This window comes from Eleutherodactylus coqui, chromosome 1 (genome assembly GCF_035609145.1).
Source record: "Eleutherodactylus coqui strain aEleCoq1 chromosome 1, aEleCoq1.hap1, whole genome shotgun sequence".
Taxonomy (NCBI): Eukaryota; Metazoa; Chordata; class Amphibia; order Anura; family Eleutherodactylidae; genus Eleutherodactylus; species Eleutherodactylus coqui.
In genome coordinates this window covers 469,551,955-469,564,345 of record NC_089837.1, presented here as the reverse complement: position 1 = coordinate 469,564,345, position 12,391 = coordinate 469,551,955, and the positions used below count along the sequence as shown (strand labels likewise).

At 43.4% G+C, this 12,391-nt stretch overlaps 1 protein-coding gene across 1 annotated transcript in view; it reads right to left on the bottom strand.

The window, feature by feature from the left end:
- AVIL (advillin) overlaps positions 1-156 on the bottom strand; it is a 67,581-nt gene extending 67,425 nt beyond the window's left edge. Inside the window, exon 1 of the mRNA XM_066584388.1 lies at positions 15-156. The gene's annotated coding sequence lies outside the window, so the exon portion shown is untranslated. The remainder of the gene's footprint in view (positions 1-14) is intronic.
- Positions 157-12,391: the final 12,235 nt, after the last annotated feature.

The window sequence follows — 12,391 nt, the reverse complement described above, 5'->3', positions numbered from 1 at the left end:
TACATGTGCCTTACCTTATAATCCGAAGGGTTCCCCTGTAGAGCAGGACACAGAGCTGGGTTGCACCGTTACCATCCACTAATGAATCTGGTCACCAGAAAACAAAAAACTAAAGAAAATAGAAAGAGCTTTTCTGTACAATAAAGTGCTTCAGTTTGTGCGACACAGAGCGGCTATTGTCTTCAGTGCATCGCATTTGCCTGTGTTTGCATTGTCAGATCTCTTCCCAGTTCTTCAGCCAATCCCGGTTGTGATGACCCAGTCATTCAGCATACACAAATGAGATGAAAATGATGGTTGCCATTACTCAAACCACCAGAATACAGAGGTCCAGTGTCCTCTCACATTTTATATGCTGTCAGGCTGCTTTCACATTTCCTACTGAGATTGATTTTTTTTCTAAGTGCACTTTTTAGTTGATCAATAATTAATTGTGGAAATGACCAGTAGTTTGTTCAGGGGAAGAACATAATACATTTGTTGCAAGGACATTGTAGACATGAACCAAGTTGGTTGATATCAGTCTGACAAAATATCTAAGTTTGGCTGGTATGTGAAGCCAAGACATATATACCAGGCCATATCAGTTGCCCAGTAAAATGCAAAGTGGATGAACAAAAGATACACTTGCACACGGTTTTTGAAGGAATTCAGCAGGGAGGTTGTTCCAAACATTTTGGAGAACTAACCACAGATCTTCTGTAGTCTTGCTCAAATCCTTCTGTCTCTTCATGTAATCCCAGACAGAATGGATGAGAAGATCAGGCCTCTGGGGGGAGGGGGGATATATTATCACTTCCAGGACCCCCGTTTCTTCATTACGTGGAAGATAATTCTTAATGACTTTGACTGTAAGTTCGGGGTTCTTGTCCTGCTTTCTATTTTTGAAAGCATTCTTAAGGCCCATTCACACTGGACGAATGTCGGGAAAATGATGCCCGACAATCGCCCCCACATGTACTCGCTTTCGTGCTGCTGCACAGGAGCGAGTATCGCTGGCTTGCTCACAGAGAGGCCAGCAGGAGGCCGTGTCGGCTGGGGGAGACTTCACTCCTCGCTCTTTCCCGCCCCCTCCATTGACTTTAGTACTGAACGGCTGCTGTTTACACTGAACGATCATCGCAATTTAAAACCCTGAGCGATGATCGTTCAGTGTAAACAGCAGCCGTTCAGCTACTCCACGTGGCTCTCACCACCATAAAGATCTAGGAAGTCTCCACTCCTCACCCTTCCTACCTAGTCTGGTTCTTCTGATTCTCAGCATGCAGAATATTCTTGTGATTCTTCTGGTAGTCATTATTTATATTGGTAGTATATACTCGTGCATTGCTCACCCTTTCCTGAAAATGGATGGGTTGATAGCTTTTCAGCAATATTAACTAGCAGAGAAAAGGTCTAACTAAGTCACTGGCTTTGCAGTTTCCATACTCCCATAGACTTCAGTTGAAAGGGCTGTACACGTACACGACCAGCGGTCCTATATGGGACTAAGATAGGGAGTCACCGAGGTGGGATATTGAAGAGATACTAGACTGTACTGGAGAAATAGTCTATTCTATAATCATAGATGTTATATTTCATTCATGCATAGCCGTGGAATCTGAAAACAGTTTGAAGTCGATAGGAAGTTTAATGGTATTATTGTTCTGTGTTGTGAGGGCAATGGATTAGATGAGTAATGGTGGGCTTCACTTCCCAAAACAGATTTCTAGACTCTGCATTACTGCTGTAAAAATTCTAGGCAGATAGTGCCCTATGCATAATATTCAGAGCCTATCATTGTACCATCAGATACACTACTAGACCACTAGGGATAATAGGGTGTATTAACCACTAGACCACCAGAGCCTGGATATTTAATATATTCCTAAATATAATAATAATCTTTATTTGTATAGCGCCAACTTATTCCGCAGCGCTTTCAAGCACGGGAGAACACAGATAAATACAACAGATTACATGTGATATACAATCAGTTTGAAACAAAGGGGTGGGGGTGATACAGGAGGTACAGGGGGGAGAGGGGAGATGAGGCACAGGGGAACACAAGCAGTACAGGAATTACATGTGGAAATCAGTTATTAGGAAGCTAACAAGGTGGGGGCCGCAAGGAGATACAGGGGTAGAGGTCATATGCGATAGGCAGGTTGGAAGGTGTGGGGAGTCGTGGGCAGGGGGACTAGATCAGGAGAATTCGTATGCCTCCCTGAAGAGGTGCGTTTTTAGGGCGTGTCTGAAATTTTGTGCATCCGGGATTGTCCCTATGTCTTGGGGTAGAGCGTTCCAGAGGATCAGTGCTGCTCTGGTGAAGTCCTGTAAGCGAGCATGTGAGGCTCGTATTACAGGGGTGTTAGTCTGAGTGTGTTAGCAGATCGGATTGAGCGGGCTGGGTGGTATATGGACAGGAGAAAGGCAATGTACGGTGGCACGGCGCTGTGGAGAGCTTTGTGGGTGGAGTGAGGAGTTTAAATTTAGTTCTGCAGTGGATGGGCAGCCAATGCAGCGACTGGCATAATGCAGAGGTGTCTCAATAATGGCTGGATAGAAAAATGAGTCTAGCTACCGCATTTGGTATGGATTGGAGAGGGGAGAGTCTGATGCGGGGAAGGCCAATGAATAGCGAGTTGCAGTAGTCAAGTTGGGAGTGGATGCGGGTGACAACGAGTGTCTTTAGCGTGCCCGTGATTAGGAACGGACGGATTTTAGCAATATTTCTGAGGTGCATGTGGCATGTTTGGGCCAGAGATTGGATGTGGGGGGTAAAGGAGAGATCAGAGTCCAGTGTGACCCCAAGGCAGCGGGCCTGCTGTCTGGTGGTTATGGTGGTGCAAGATACTGATATGGAGATGTTGGGGGAAGGTCAGCTGGTTGAGGACGGAAAGAGGGTCGCTAGCGCAGTTGCTGGGGTGAGCAGCAGAAAGCAGTCTGAAGACTTTTTCCTCTATCATTGGTTCTAATGTAGAAAGTGATTGGGTGATGGATGCACTGCTGAAGAGACCGAAATTGGGGCTAGCCATGCAATTTTCAGATATTTCTTTTCGGATCTTGTTGATTTTTTCTTTGAAATAGGTGGCTAGTTATCCAGCACTGAGATCCGTCACGGGGGCCTGTTCTTTGGGGCTGAGGAGGGAGTGGAAGGTGTCGAAGAGTCGTTTGGGGTTGTGGGATAGAGAAGAGACGAGGGAGGTGAAATAAACTTGCTTGGAGTGGTGAAGGACAAGGTTATAAGTTTTAAACATGAATTTGAAGTGGAGAAGGTCTGCAGGCTGCTTTGATTTTCTCCACAGCCGTGCGCACCAAGAGCACTTCCGGAAGAAGAGCGTTTGGGACATGAGCCAGTGTTGCCATGGTCTGTGGCAGACGGCTTGGGTCACGGGGGGGGGGGGGGGGTGCCACTTCATTCAGGGCACACCTGAGGGTGGTGTGGTAGTGTTCGGCAGCCAGGTTGGGGTAGGAGAGGAGAGAGATACGAGACAAGGAGGACTGGATGGTCTCGGCGAATTGATGGGTGCAAGCGGTCTGGAGATTTCTAGAGGTGCGATAGATTGGAGGGTCATGGGAGATGCTGGGGTGCCTGATGGAGAAAGAGAGAAGATTGTGATCTGAGAGTGGAAAGAGGGAGTTAGTAAAGTGGGAGACAGAGCAGAGGCAGAGGAAAATTAAATCAAGAGTGTATATATTTCATCCTAGGTGATCAGCAGAGCGAGTAATGTTTCAATAAATAATACAATACAGTGGTGCTTGAAAGTTTGTTAACCCTTCAGAATCTTCCATATTTCTGCTTACATTAGACCTAAAACTTTTAGGATTTTCACACAAGTCCTAAAAGTAGATAATGAGAACCAAATCAAACAAATGAGTTGACTTGGTCATTTATTTATTGAGTAAAATGATCCAATATTACAAGTCTCTGAGTGGCAAAAGTATGTGAACCTTTGCTTTCAGTATCTAATGTGACCCTCATGTGCAGCAATAATTGCATCTAAATGTTTCCAGTTATTTACTGATTAGTTCTGCATATTGGCTTAAAGGAATTTTAGCCCCTTCCTCCTTACAAAACAGCTTCAATTCTGTCATGTTGGTGGGTTTCCTCCCATGAACTGCTCGCTTTAGTTTCTTCCACAACATTTCTGTAGGAATAAGGTCAGGACTTTGGCTTGGCCATTCCAAAACTTTAAATTTATTCTTCTTTCGGCATTTTTTTGTAGAACGACTTCTGTGCTTTGCGTCGTTGTCTTGCTGCAGGAACCCTGTATTCTGATTACAGACAGATGTCCTGACATTTCCCTCTAGAATTTGCTGTATAATTCAGAATTCATTGTTCCATCAATTATGGCAAGCCGTCCTAGCACAGATGCAGCAAAACAGGCCAAACCATGATACTACCACCATTGTGTTTTACAAATGGTATGAGGGTTTTATTCTGGAATACACTGTTTTTCTTTCTCCAAACATAACGATTCTCATTTAAACCAAATAAAACTCTATTTTGGTCTCATCTATCCACAAAACATTGTTCAATAGCCCTCTGGCTTGTCCACTTGATATTTAGTAAACAGCAGATAGATAGCACTGTTCTTTTTGCAGAGCAGAGGCTTTATCCTTGCAATCCTGCCATGCACACCATTGTTGTTCAGTGTCCTCCTGATGGTGGACTTATGAACCTTAACAATTGCTAACGTGAGAAAGGCCTTTAGTTGTTTAGAGGTTACATTGGGTTCCTTTGTGACCTCCGAGACTATTATATGCCTTGCTCTTGGTGGGATCTTTGTTGGTCAACCACTCCTGGGGAGGTAATAATGATCTTGAATTTACTCCATTTGTACCCAATATGTCTGACTGTGCATTGGTCAAGATCAAACTCTTTAGAGATACTTTTGTAACGTTTTCCAGCCTGATCAGCATCATCAACTTTTCTGAGGTCCTCAGAAAGTCCTTTCTTTGTGCCATATTACACTTCTTCAAACGAGTTGTGAAGATCAGACTTTGCTAGATCCCTGTCCTTTAAATAAAAAAGGTCACCCACTCACACCTGATTATCATCCCATTAATTGAAAACACCTGACTGTAATATCACCTTCAAATTATCTGCTAAACTTAACGTTTTACATACTTTTACCACTCACAGATGTGATATTGGATCATTTTTCTCAATAAAAAATTGACCAAGTCTAATATTTTTGACTCATTTGTTTGATTTAGTTTTCTTTATCTACTTTGAGGAGCTGTGGGAAAATCTGGTGTCGTTTTCGGTGAACTATAAGCAGAAATATGGAAAATTCTGAAGGGTTCACAAATTTTCAAGCACCATTGTAAATCAAGATTTAAAATTATATTGCATGTGTATTCTAAGAGAGGGTTTATGCTTGGATCCGCAATGCTTTGGGGGAACTCTCTGACCACCTGTAGAACAGATCTGCTAATGCTTACCACCTAAGGCTGGATTCAGACGAACGTATATCGGCTGGGTTTTCACTCCCAGCCGATATACGTCGTCTCTCTCTGCAGAGGGGGGGAGGCTGGAAGAGCCAGGAGCAGTGATCTGAGCTCCCGCCCTCTCTCTGCCTCCTCTCCGCCCCTTCTGCACTATTTGCAATGAGGAGAGGCAGGGCGGGGCTAATTTGTGGCACTTAGCCCCGCCCCCGTCCCACCTCCTTTCATTGCAAATAGTGCAGAGGGGTGGAGAGGAGGCAGAGAGGGGGCGGGAGCTCAGTTCCTGCTCCTGGCTCTTCCATCCCCCCCCCCCCCCTGCAGATGAGGACACTGTATATCGGCTTGGCGTGAAAACCACCGTCTGAATCCACCCTAACCCTGTTAAGCAGAAAAAACAATTAGCAGAGTAGGTTTAAGGTGGGTCCACTGAGATTCTGATGCCCAAGGGCTCACCTCAACATAATATCAGCCCAGGGAATTTAAATATTTCTGCTACTAATAGGAATTAATTCTTTTTTTTTTAATTGTTCAGGAACCTCAAAACAGAGACATTCTTCAACAAATAACACATTTAATGGAATATATCATTTTTGCAACTGTTTACAGTGTTATTATGACCTTATGTTTTCAATGTCGAATATTTTTAACAAAAGGTAAATATATTAATATAGCAGGGCATTAACTTTGCATGCAGTTTGCAAATATGTAAATGATGTCCCACAGCAGTCATGAGTCATATGTATAATAAAAGCAGAAGGTGCAGGAATATACTGTAGATACTGTATCATTTTGCCAAGAGGTTAACATTTAATACAAACTCAAGACAATATCATATCTGGTTGATAGCTTTACATCTCAAACACAATTCGGGTAGCACAAAAGTTTCCACAATAGACCTACAATTAAATTGAATTGAATTACCTGAGCAGTTACATCTCCTTGTACTCTTCTGCCTTACGGATCATTCACATGAAACATTTCATGCATTGTAGTCTTTTGTGGTTGTGTAGTGATGATGTTCTCTGTCCCTGAACCAGAAGTGTATTCTTCCATGCAGAGGCGTAACTTGAAGCTCCCGGGCCACGATGCAAAACTTGTAACAGGGCCCCCAACTATAATGCTTTACTTATAGTACTGGGCTCCCTATATGGAGAAGAGAGGCCTTATGGGCCCCCTAAGGCTCCTGGGCCCGGGTGCAACCGCATCCCCTGCATCCTCTATAGTTACGCCCCTGCTTTCATGAGTAATATGTGTTCACAGGCTGTAGAAGGTAATGAGAGCATCTCCAAAAATGGCATACCTTGAGGCGGGTATACCAAATGTCTAGGAATGAATTCCCCTTCACAGCCCTGGAAACCTATTTTTAAAACTTTCCCAGGTACAGCCATGTTGGAGCCACACCCTTCCTGTATTGTCTGTGTAGACCAGTGTTCCCCAGACATTTCAGCCGTAGGGCACCCTTGGGAAAAACTCTTTACCAAAAGGACCCCTACCAAAATGGGGTGTGTGGTCAGGGGCATGGCTTATCACAATGTATGATTTTACCTATGATATTCCGGGCACCTTCCAGCCTCTAGTGAGCGCAGCGCAGCTGGTTCTCTTCTGCATCACCTAACCAGCGGTGCTGCACTCACTAGAGGCTGCAAGGTGCCCGGTGAAGGAGGCGTTGAGAGCGCAAAGCTTTCGGAAGGGAGAATAAGCACAGGATCTTCTTTATCCAGGCCTCCAGCAGTACACCGTCCATCAGCTGTCATAAAATGTCAGTATTTTTTCACTAGAGTATGACGGCTGAAAAATACTAGTCTGTACATTCTATGTTCCCAAATTCATGTAGCTCACCACCAGAAAGAAAACAATGGTCTCTAGAAAAAAAATGGTCACCGGTAGCAAGCTTCTTCTGAAGGAAAGTCAATTTGCAAAATTGTTTCCCAGAGATCATTGCTGTACTGTAAGATTCCCTACACTAGCTGGATCTCCAAAAGGAGAACCAGCGAACCACCCAGAGCATTCTATATACAATAACCATATCTGCACAAAGACTGGCCAGCCCTAATCAGCAGATATTGGTCAGTGTCCCAGGGGTGTCGGTAAGGGTCCCAGTGGTGTCCCACCTGTCAAGCATTTATGGCTTATCCTTTTGACAAGTTGTAAATGTTTATGATAGAAATACCCCTTTAAGAAACACAACATTTAAAGGTCCTCTCTATATTTGTACAACTGTACATGTGAATACATATCTGTATCTGAGTTGTGAACAGAGGACAACCCGATAAAACAACACAGCAGAGGCTCCTGAAATAGCTATGATATCCTTATGCAAATACGTAAAGCAGTAGAGCTTCTTTTTGCATACCAGGCCTCGGGTGAAATACCTCGTACAATGGGTTAGTGACTTTTTGATAATCTTGATGTATAGTATGGACTCTACAGGAAAACGTACAGACGGTGAAGGGAATTATTACTACTGTAGCCCTGAACATATGCAAATTCTTCATTTACATGAGTTAAATGCAGTATTCACTGTTCATGCCATAAAAGCAAAAAAATATATTACTAACTTGGAACCACGAACTGTAAATGCATAGGTTATCAGTTTTTGACTTGTAAGGGCCTAACCCTCGAAAGCCCTCAAATCAGCAAAATGATAGTGCTGTAGCCTTCTAGCCAGTGCCGAGTCCCCTTCATTATTTACACTGATACATTGTCTGGTCCATATTTGGTTCCATACACCAGTCCCATCATTTCCGAAACAACTTTCCGCTTGATATGGACCATGCACTGTTAATGTATGGTGAATGGTCCTGTGCTCTAAAGGGAACCTGAGACAGGCATGCTCATCGCCTCGGTGTTTGGGTTATTCTGAAACACTGTAGCGTTTTACAATAAACACACTCTGACATTTCACTTAGAACGGAGCTCTGAATCAAAGAGGGGGTGAGAGGGGCAGACGTGCCGGCCTCTCCCCACCGGCTGCATGTTGACTGACAGCTTCCCATATACACAGCTCTCTCTCTCCCAAAAATTTGCCCTTGACGTGTGCGCTGCAGCGGGAGGGGCCAAAACAGGCACGTCACAGCAGGGAGGAGCCAAAAACTGGGGCGGGGTCGAACACAGCGTGATGCTCATTCGAGTAACGAGCACCATCGAGTACGCTAATACTCGAACGAGCATCAAGCTCCGCAGAGTATGTTCGCTCAACTCTAGAGCTGATCCTTACTTACAAGTAATTATTGTGTACATTCATTTCCAAGGGGCCTGAATTCACCTTCGTGCCTAAAACCTGGCACACGGGTACCTAGATGCTGTTTTATGTCACCAGATTGGGCAATTTCCTATGTAACTAGGGCTCATATGGAAGCTCCAAGTACAGTGGAATACTGTATTAAAAACACAGTCTGGCTGTCCCATAGAAGTCTTTTATGACCTCTTAGGGCGACCTATTAAGTGAAAAAAGTAAGTAACCTAGCCTATACATATTATACTAAGGTGAAGAAAAAAAGTAATGTCTCGTATATGTACATTTATACCTGTTTAAGTGACTGTGAATGGCTATGAACAGTTATATAGGTGTCCTTACTCTACTAATGTAAGGACACTTATTTACGTAAGGAAATCCATAATTGGCAGAATCATTTTTAAGGGAACATTTAAAAAGACATTAGCAATGTGCAGCATTGGGTGAAGAAGTTTCAAGCAGGAGAATCCAAAATTGCAGATGACCCAAGAGTAGCCATCTGTCAACATCACTCACCGATGAGAACCGACAATGTGTGCAACCCAAGGAATGGCACCATAGGGGTTCTCTACCACCCAAAAAATTCAAGTCTGCAAGATCAACACAGAAGGTGATGACAACAGTGTTTTGAGACACATGACATTATTCTCATAGATTTTTTAATAGGCGTCACGCAATCAACAGTGAAACCTATGTTACAGCACTTGAGAAGCTGAAGGTGGTCATTAGGAAGAAAAGACCTAAAAGACATTTTTGCAATAATGCAAGACCTCACACATCATTCTTCACAACCCAGGCAATTCCAAAATAGGATGGTCTGTGCTGCCTCATCCACCTTACAGCCCTGATTTGGCGCCTTCTGATTTCTACCTGTTTGGGCCTATGAAAGACAGCCGTTAGGGTATGAAGTTCCAAAACTTGGATGAAGTTAAAGGGGTTGTCCCGCGGCAGCAAGTGGGTCTATACACTTCTGTATGGCCATATTAATGCACTTTGTAATGTACATTGTGCATTAATTATGAGCCATACAGAAGTTATAAGAAGTTTTTCACTTACCTGCTCCGTTGCTAGCGTCCTCGTTTCCATGGAGCCGACTAATTTTCGCCGTCTAATGGCCAAATTAGCCGTGCTTGCGCAGTCCGGGTCTTCTTCTTTTATGAATGGGATCGCTCGTGCAGGATGCCGGCTCCGTGTAGCTCCGCCCCGTCACGTGCCGATTCCCGCCAATCAGGAGGCTGGAATCGGCAATGGACCGCACAGAAGCCCTGCGGTCCACCGAGGGTGAAGATCCCGGCGGCCATCTTCACCAGGTAAGTAAGAAGTCACCGGAGTGCGGGGATTCAGGTAAGCACTCTCCGGTGTTCTTTTTTAACCCCTGCATCGGGGTTGTCTCGCGCCGAACGGGGGGGGGGGGGGGTTGAAAAAAAACAAACCCCGTTTCGGCGTGGGACAACCCCTTTAACTCCTTAGTGACAGGCTTATATTTTCCTTAAGGACCAAGCAATTGTCATTTGTTACATTGCAAGCCATAATTTGTTAAGATAGCTTGTTTTCTTGTGGGCTTGTTTTCTGTGGGACAAGTTGTATTTTTTATGGCATCACTCTGGGGTTTATATATTGTATAACTTTTTTTTGAAGGGGGGGTGGGGGAGTGGAAAAAAACCCTCAGAAGTTCCGCCATTGTTTTTGGATTTTATGTTTACCATTTGGTAAAAATACCAAATTTTTGTCTGAATGAGAAAAATTACTACGATACTAAGTTTATATAGATTTAAAAAATATATTTTTACTACTTTGCTACAATTAAAACACATTTTTAAAGAAAAACTATTGAATCTGCATTGCCGCATTCTAAGACCGATAGCACTTTTATTTTAACGGAAACTGAGCTGTGCAAGACCTTGTTTTTTGCGAGTTGTAGTATTTTTTATTGGTACCATTTTGAGGTACATGTGACTTTTAGATTGCCTTCTATTGTGTGGTTTTTGAGGGGTGACCAACAGAAAAATAGCAATTTGGGCATTAGTTTCTAAGATTCATCATGTGCAATAAATAAAATATTTTCATTGTCTGGGTGATTACAATTGCGATAATATCTATGTGTTGCTTTTTAAACATTTTCTTTGGTGTTTTATCCATTTTAAAAGGGTTTTTGTGGGGAAAAATTATTAGTTTTTAATGGATTTTTTTTTCCTTAAATTGAACTTTATTGAGCTTTTTGACGCTATCTTTTAATCACTTAAGGGGACTTTAATATGCAATGCTCGATTGCTAGAATAGTACAACTGCATTACTTATGTAGTGCATTCTACTAAGCCTATGATGGCAGCCTGTTAGACTTTGCCAGTGTAGGGTTATAATAGGCTGAGTTACATGGCAGACATGGAGGCCTTTGTCAGGCTTCTGGTTGCCATGTGAACCCAATTGGTAACTTGCAATCACATTTCAGGGGGCCGATAGGGGAATGGGGATCCTACTGTTACTCGTCACCTGCTTAAATGCTGCAGTTGCTATTGATTGTGGTATGTAAGGGGTTTCTCTTCATCTGTTGGTTAGAGCAAGAGCCCAGCTGTCAGTAGTCAGCTTAGCCACTGCCTTAAGGCCCATTTAGACACAACAATCATCGCTCAAGAGGTCTTTTGAGCGATAATCGTTGTGTGCATTTATAGGGCAAGGTGATCGCTCAAACGTTGAGCGATCACCTTGCACTCCAAGCGTGGGATGCGGATGTGGGGCCGCTTGTTTTCTGCATCCAGCTGTTCTCTGCTCAGAGGACCCGGCTGTTATACAGCCGAGCACTCTGAGCGGCGGATGCAGAAGACAAGCGGGGCCACTTGTCTTCTGCATCCAGCTGTTCTCTGCTAAGAGCGCCCGGCTGGTATACAGCCGAGCACTCCGAGCAGGGTATGAAGAACACAGCTGGACAACTCTGTTCTTCATACCCCGCCTGTGTTCAGGGAGCAGGACACAGCTGCAACAATAGTTTCAGCTGTATCCCGCTGTGAATTCCTGATAAGGCTGATAATTGTCTTTCAGCATGCTGTCAACGATGAATGACGGCTTAACAAAAACTACACGATGTCAGTGCAGTTACACACCGATTATCGCTCAAAAGACGGCTTTTGAGTGAATTTTGAGCGATAATCGTGTCTAAATGGGCCATTAGATGAATGTCCATGTTAAAAACCCATTAGTGACGTTAGTAAAAAAAAATGCGTATTAGCCGTCATTAAGGGGTTAAATCCACTGTAAAGTCATGGGTCAGGAAGCAAACTGCTCAATTTTCCTAAACTGAACTTCATACTTGGGTTCAATGATGGTCTAGATTTATTGCAAGTAATGGTGACTATTTTGAAGAGCAGTTCTGTGTACAGGAGACCTCAGGCTATAATCTATGACACCTTTGTTTTGATATGTTCATTAATAAAGTTGTGATGACAGTGGAGGTGTTACCTTTTTGATTCACCCTTTTATTTCGAAATATTTTATTACAATGCGAATTACCAAAATTTAAGATGATTGAATATTATTCGTGCAGAATGGTCAAAAAGTTGCACATTCTTGTGCAATTATGACGTGCTCAAAAATGTGTCACTTAATACCTGAAAACTGGTGTAAAATGTTAAAGGAGATGTCCCGCGGCAGCAAGTGGGTCTATACACTTCTGTATGGCCATAATAATGCACTTTGTAATATACATTGTGCATTAATTATGAGCCATAC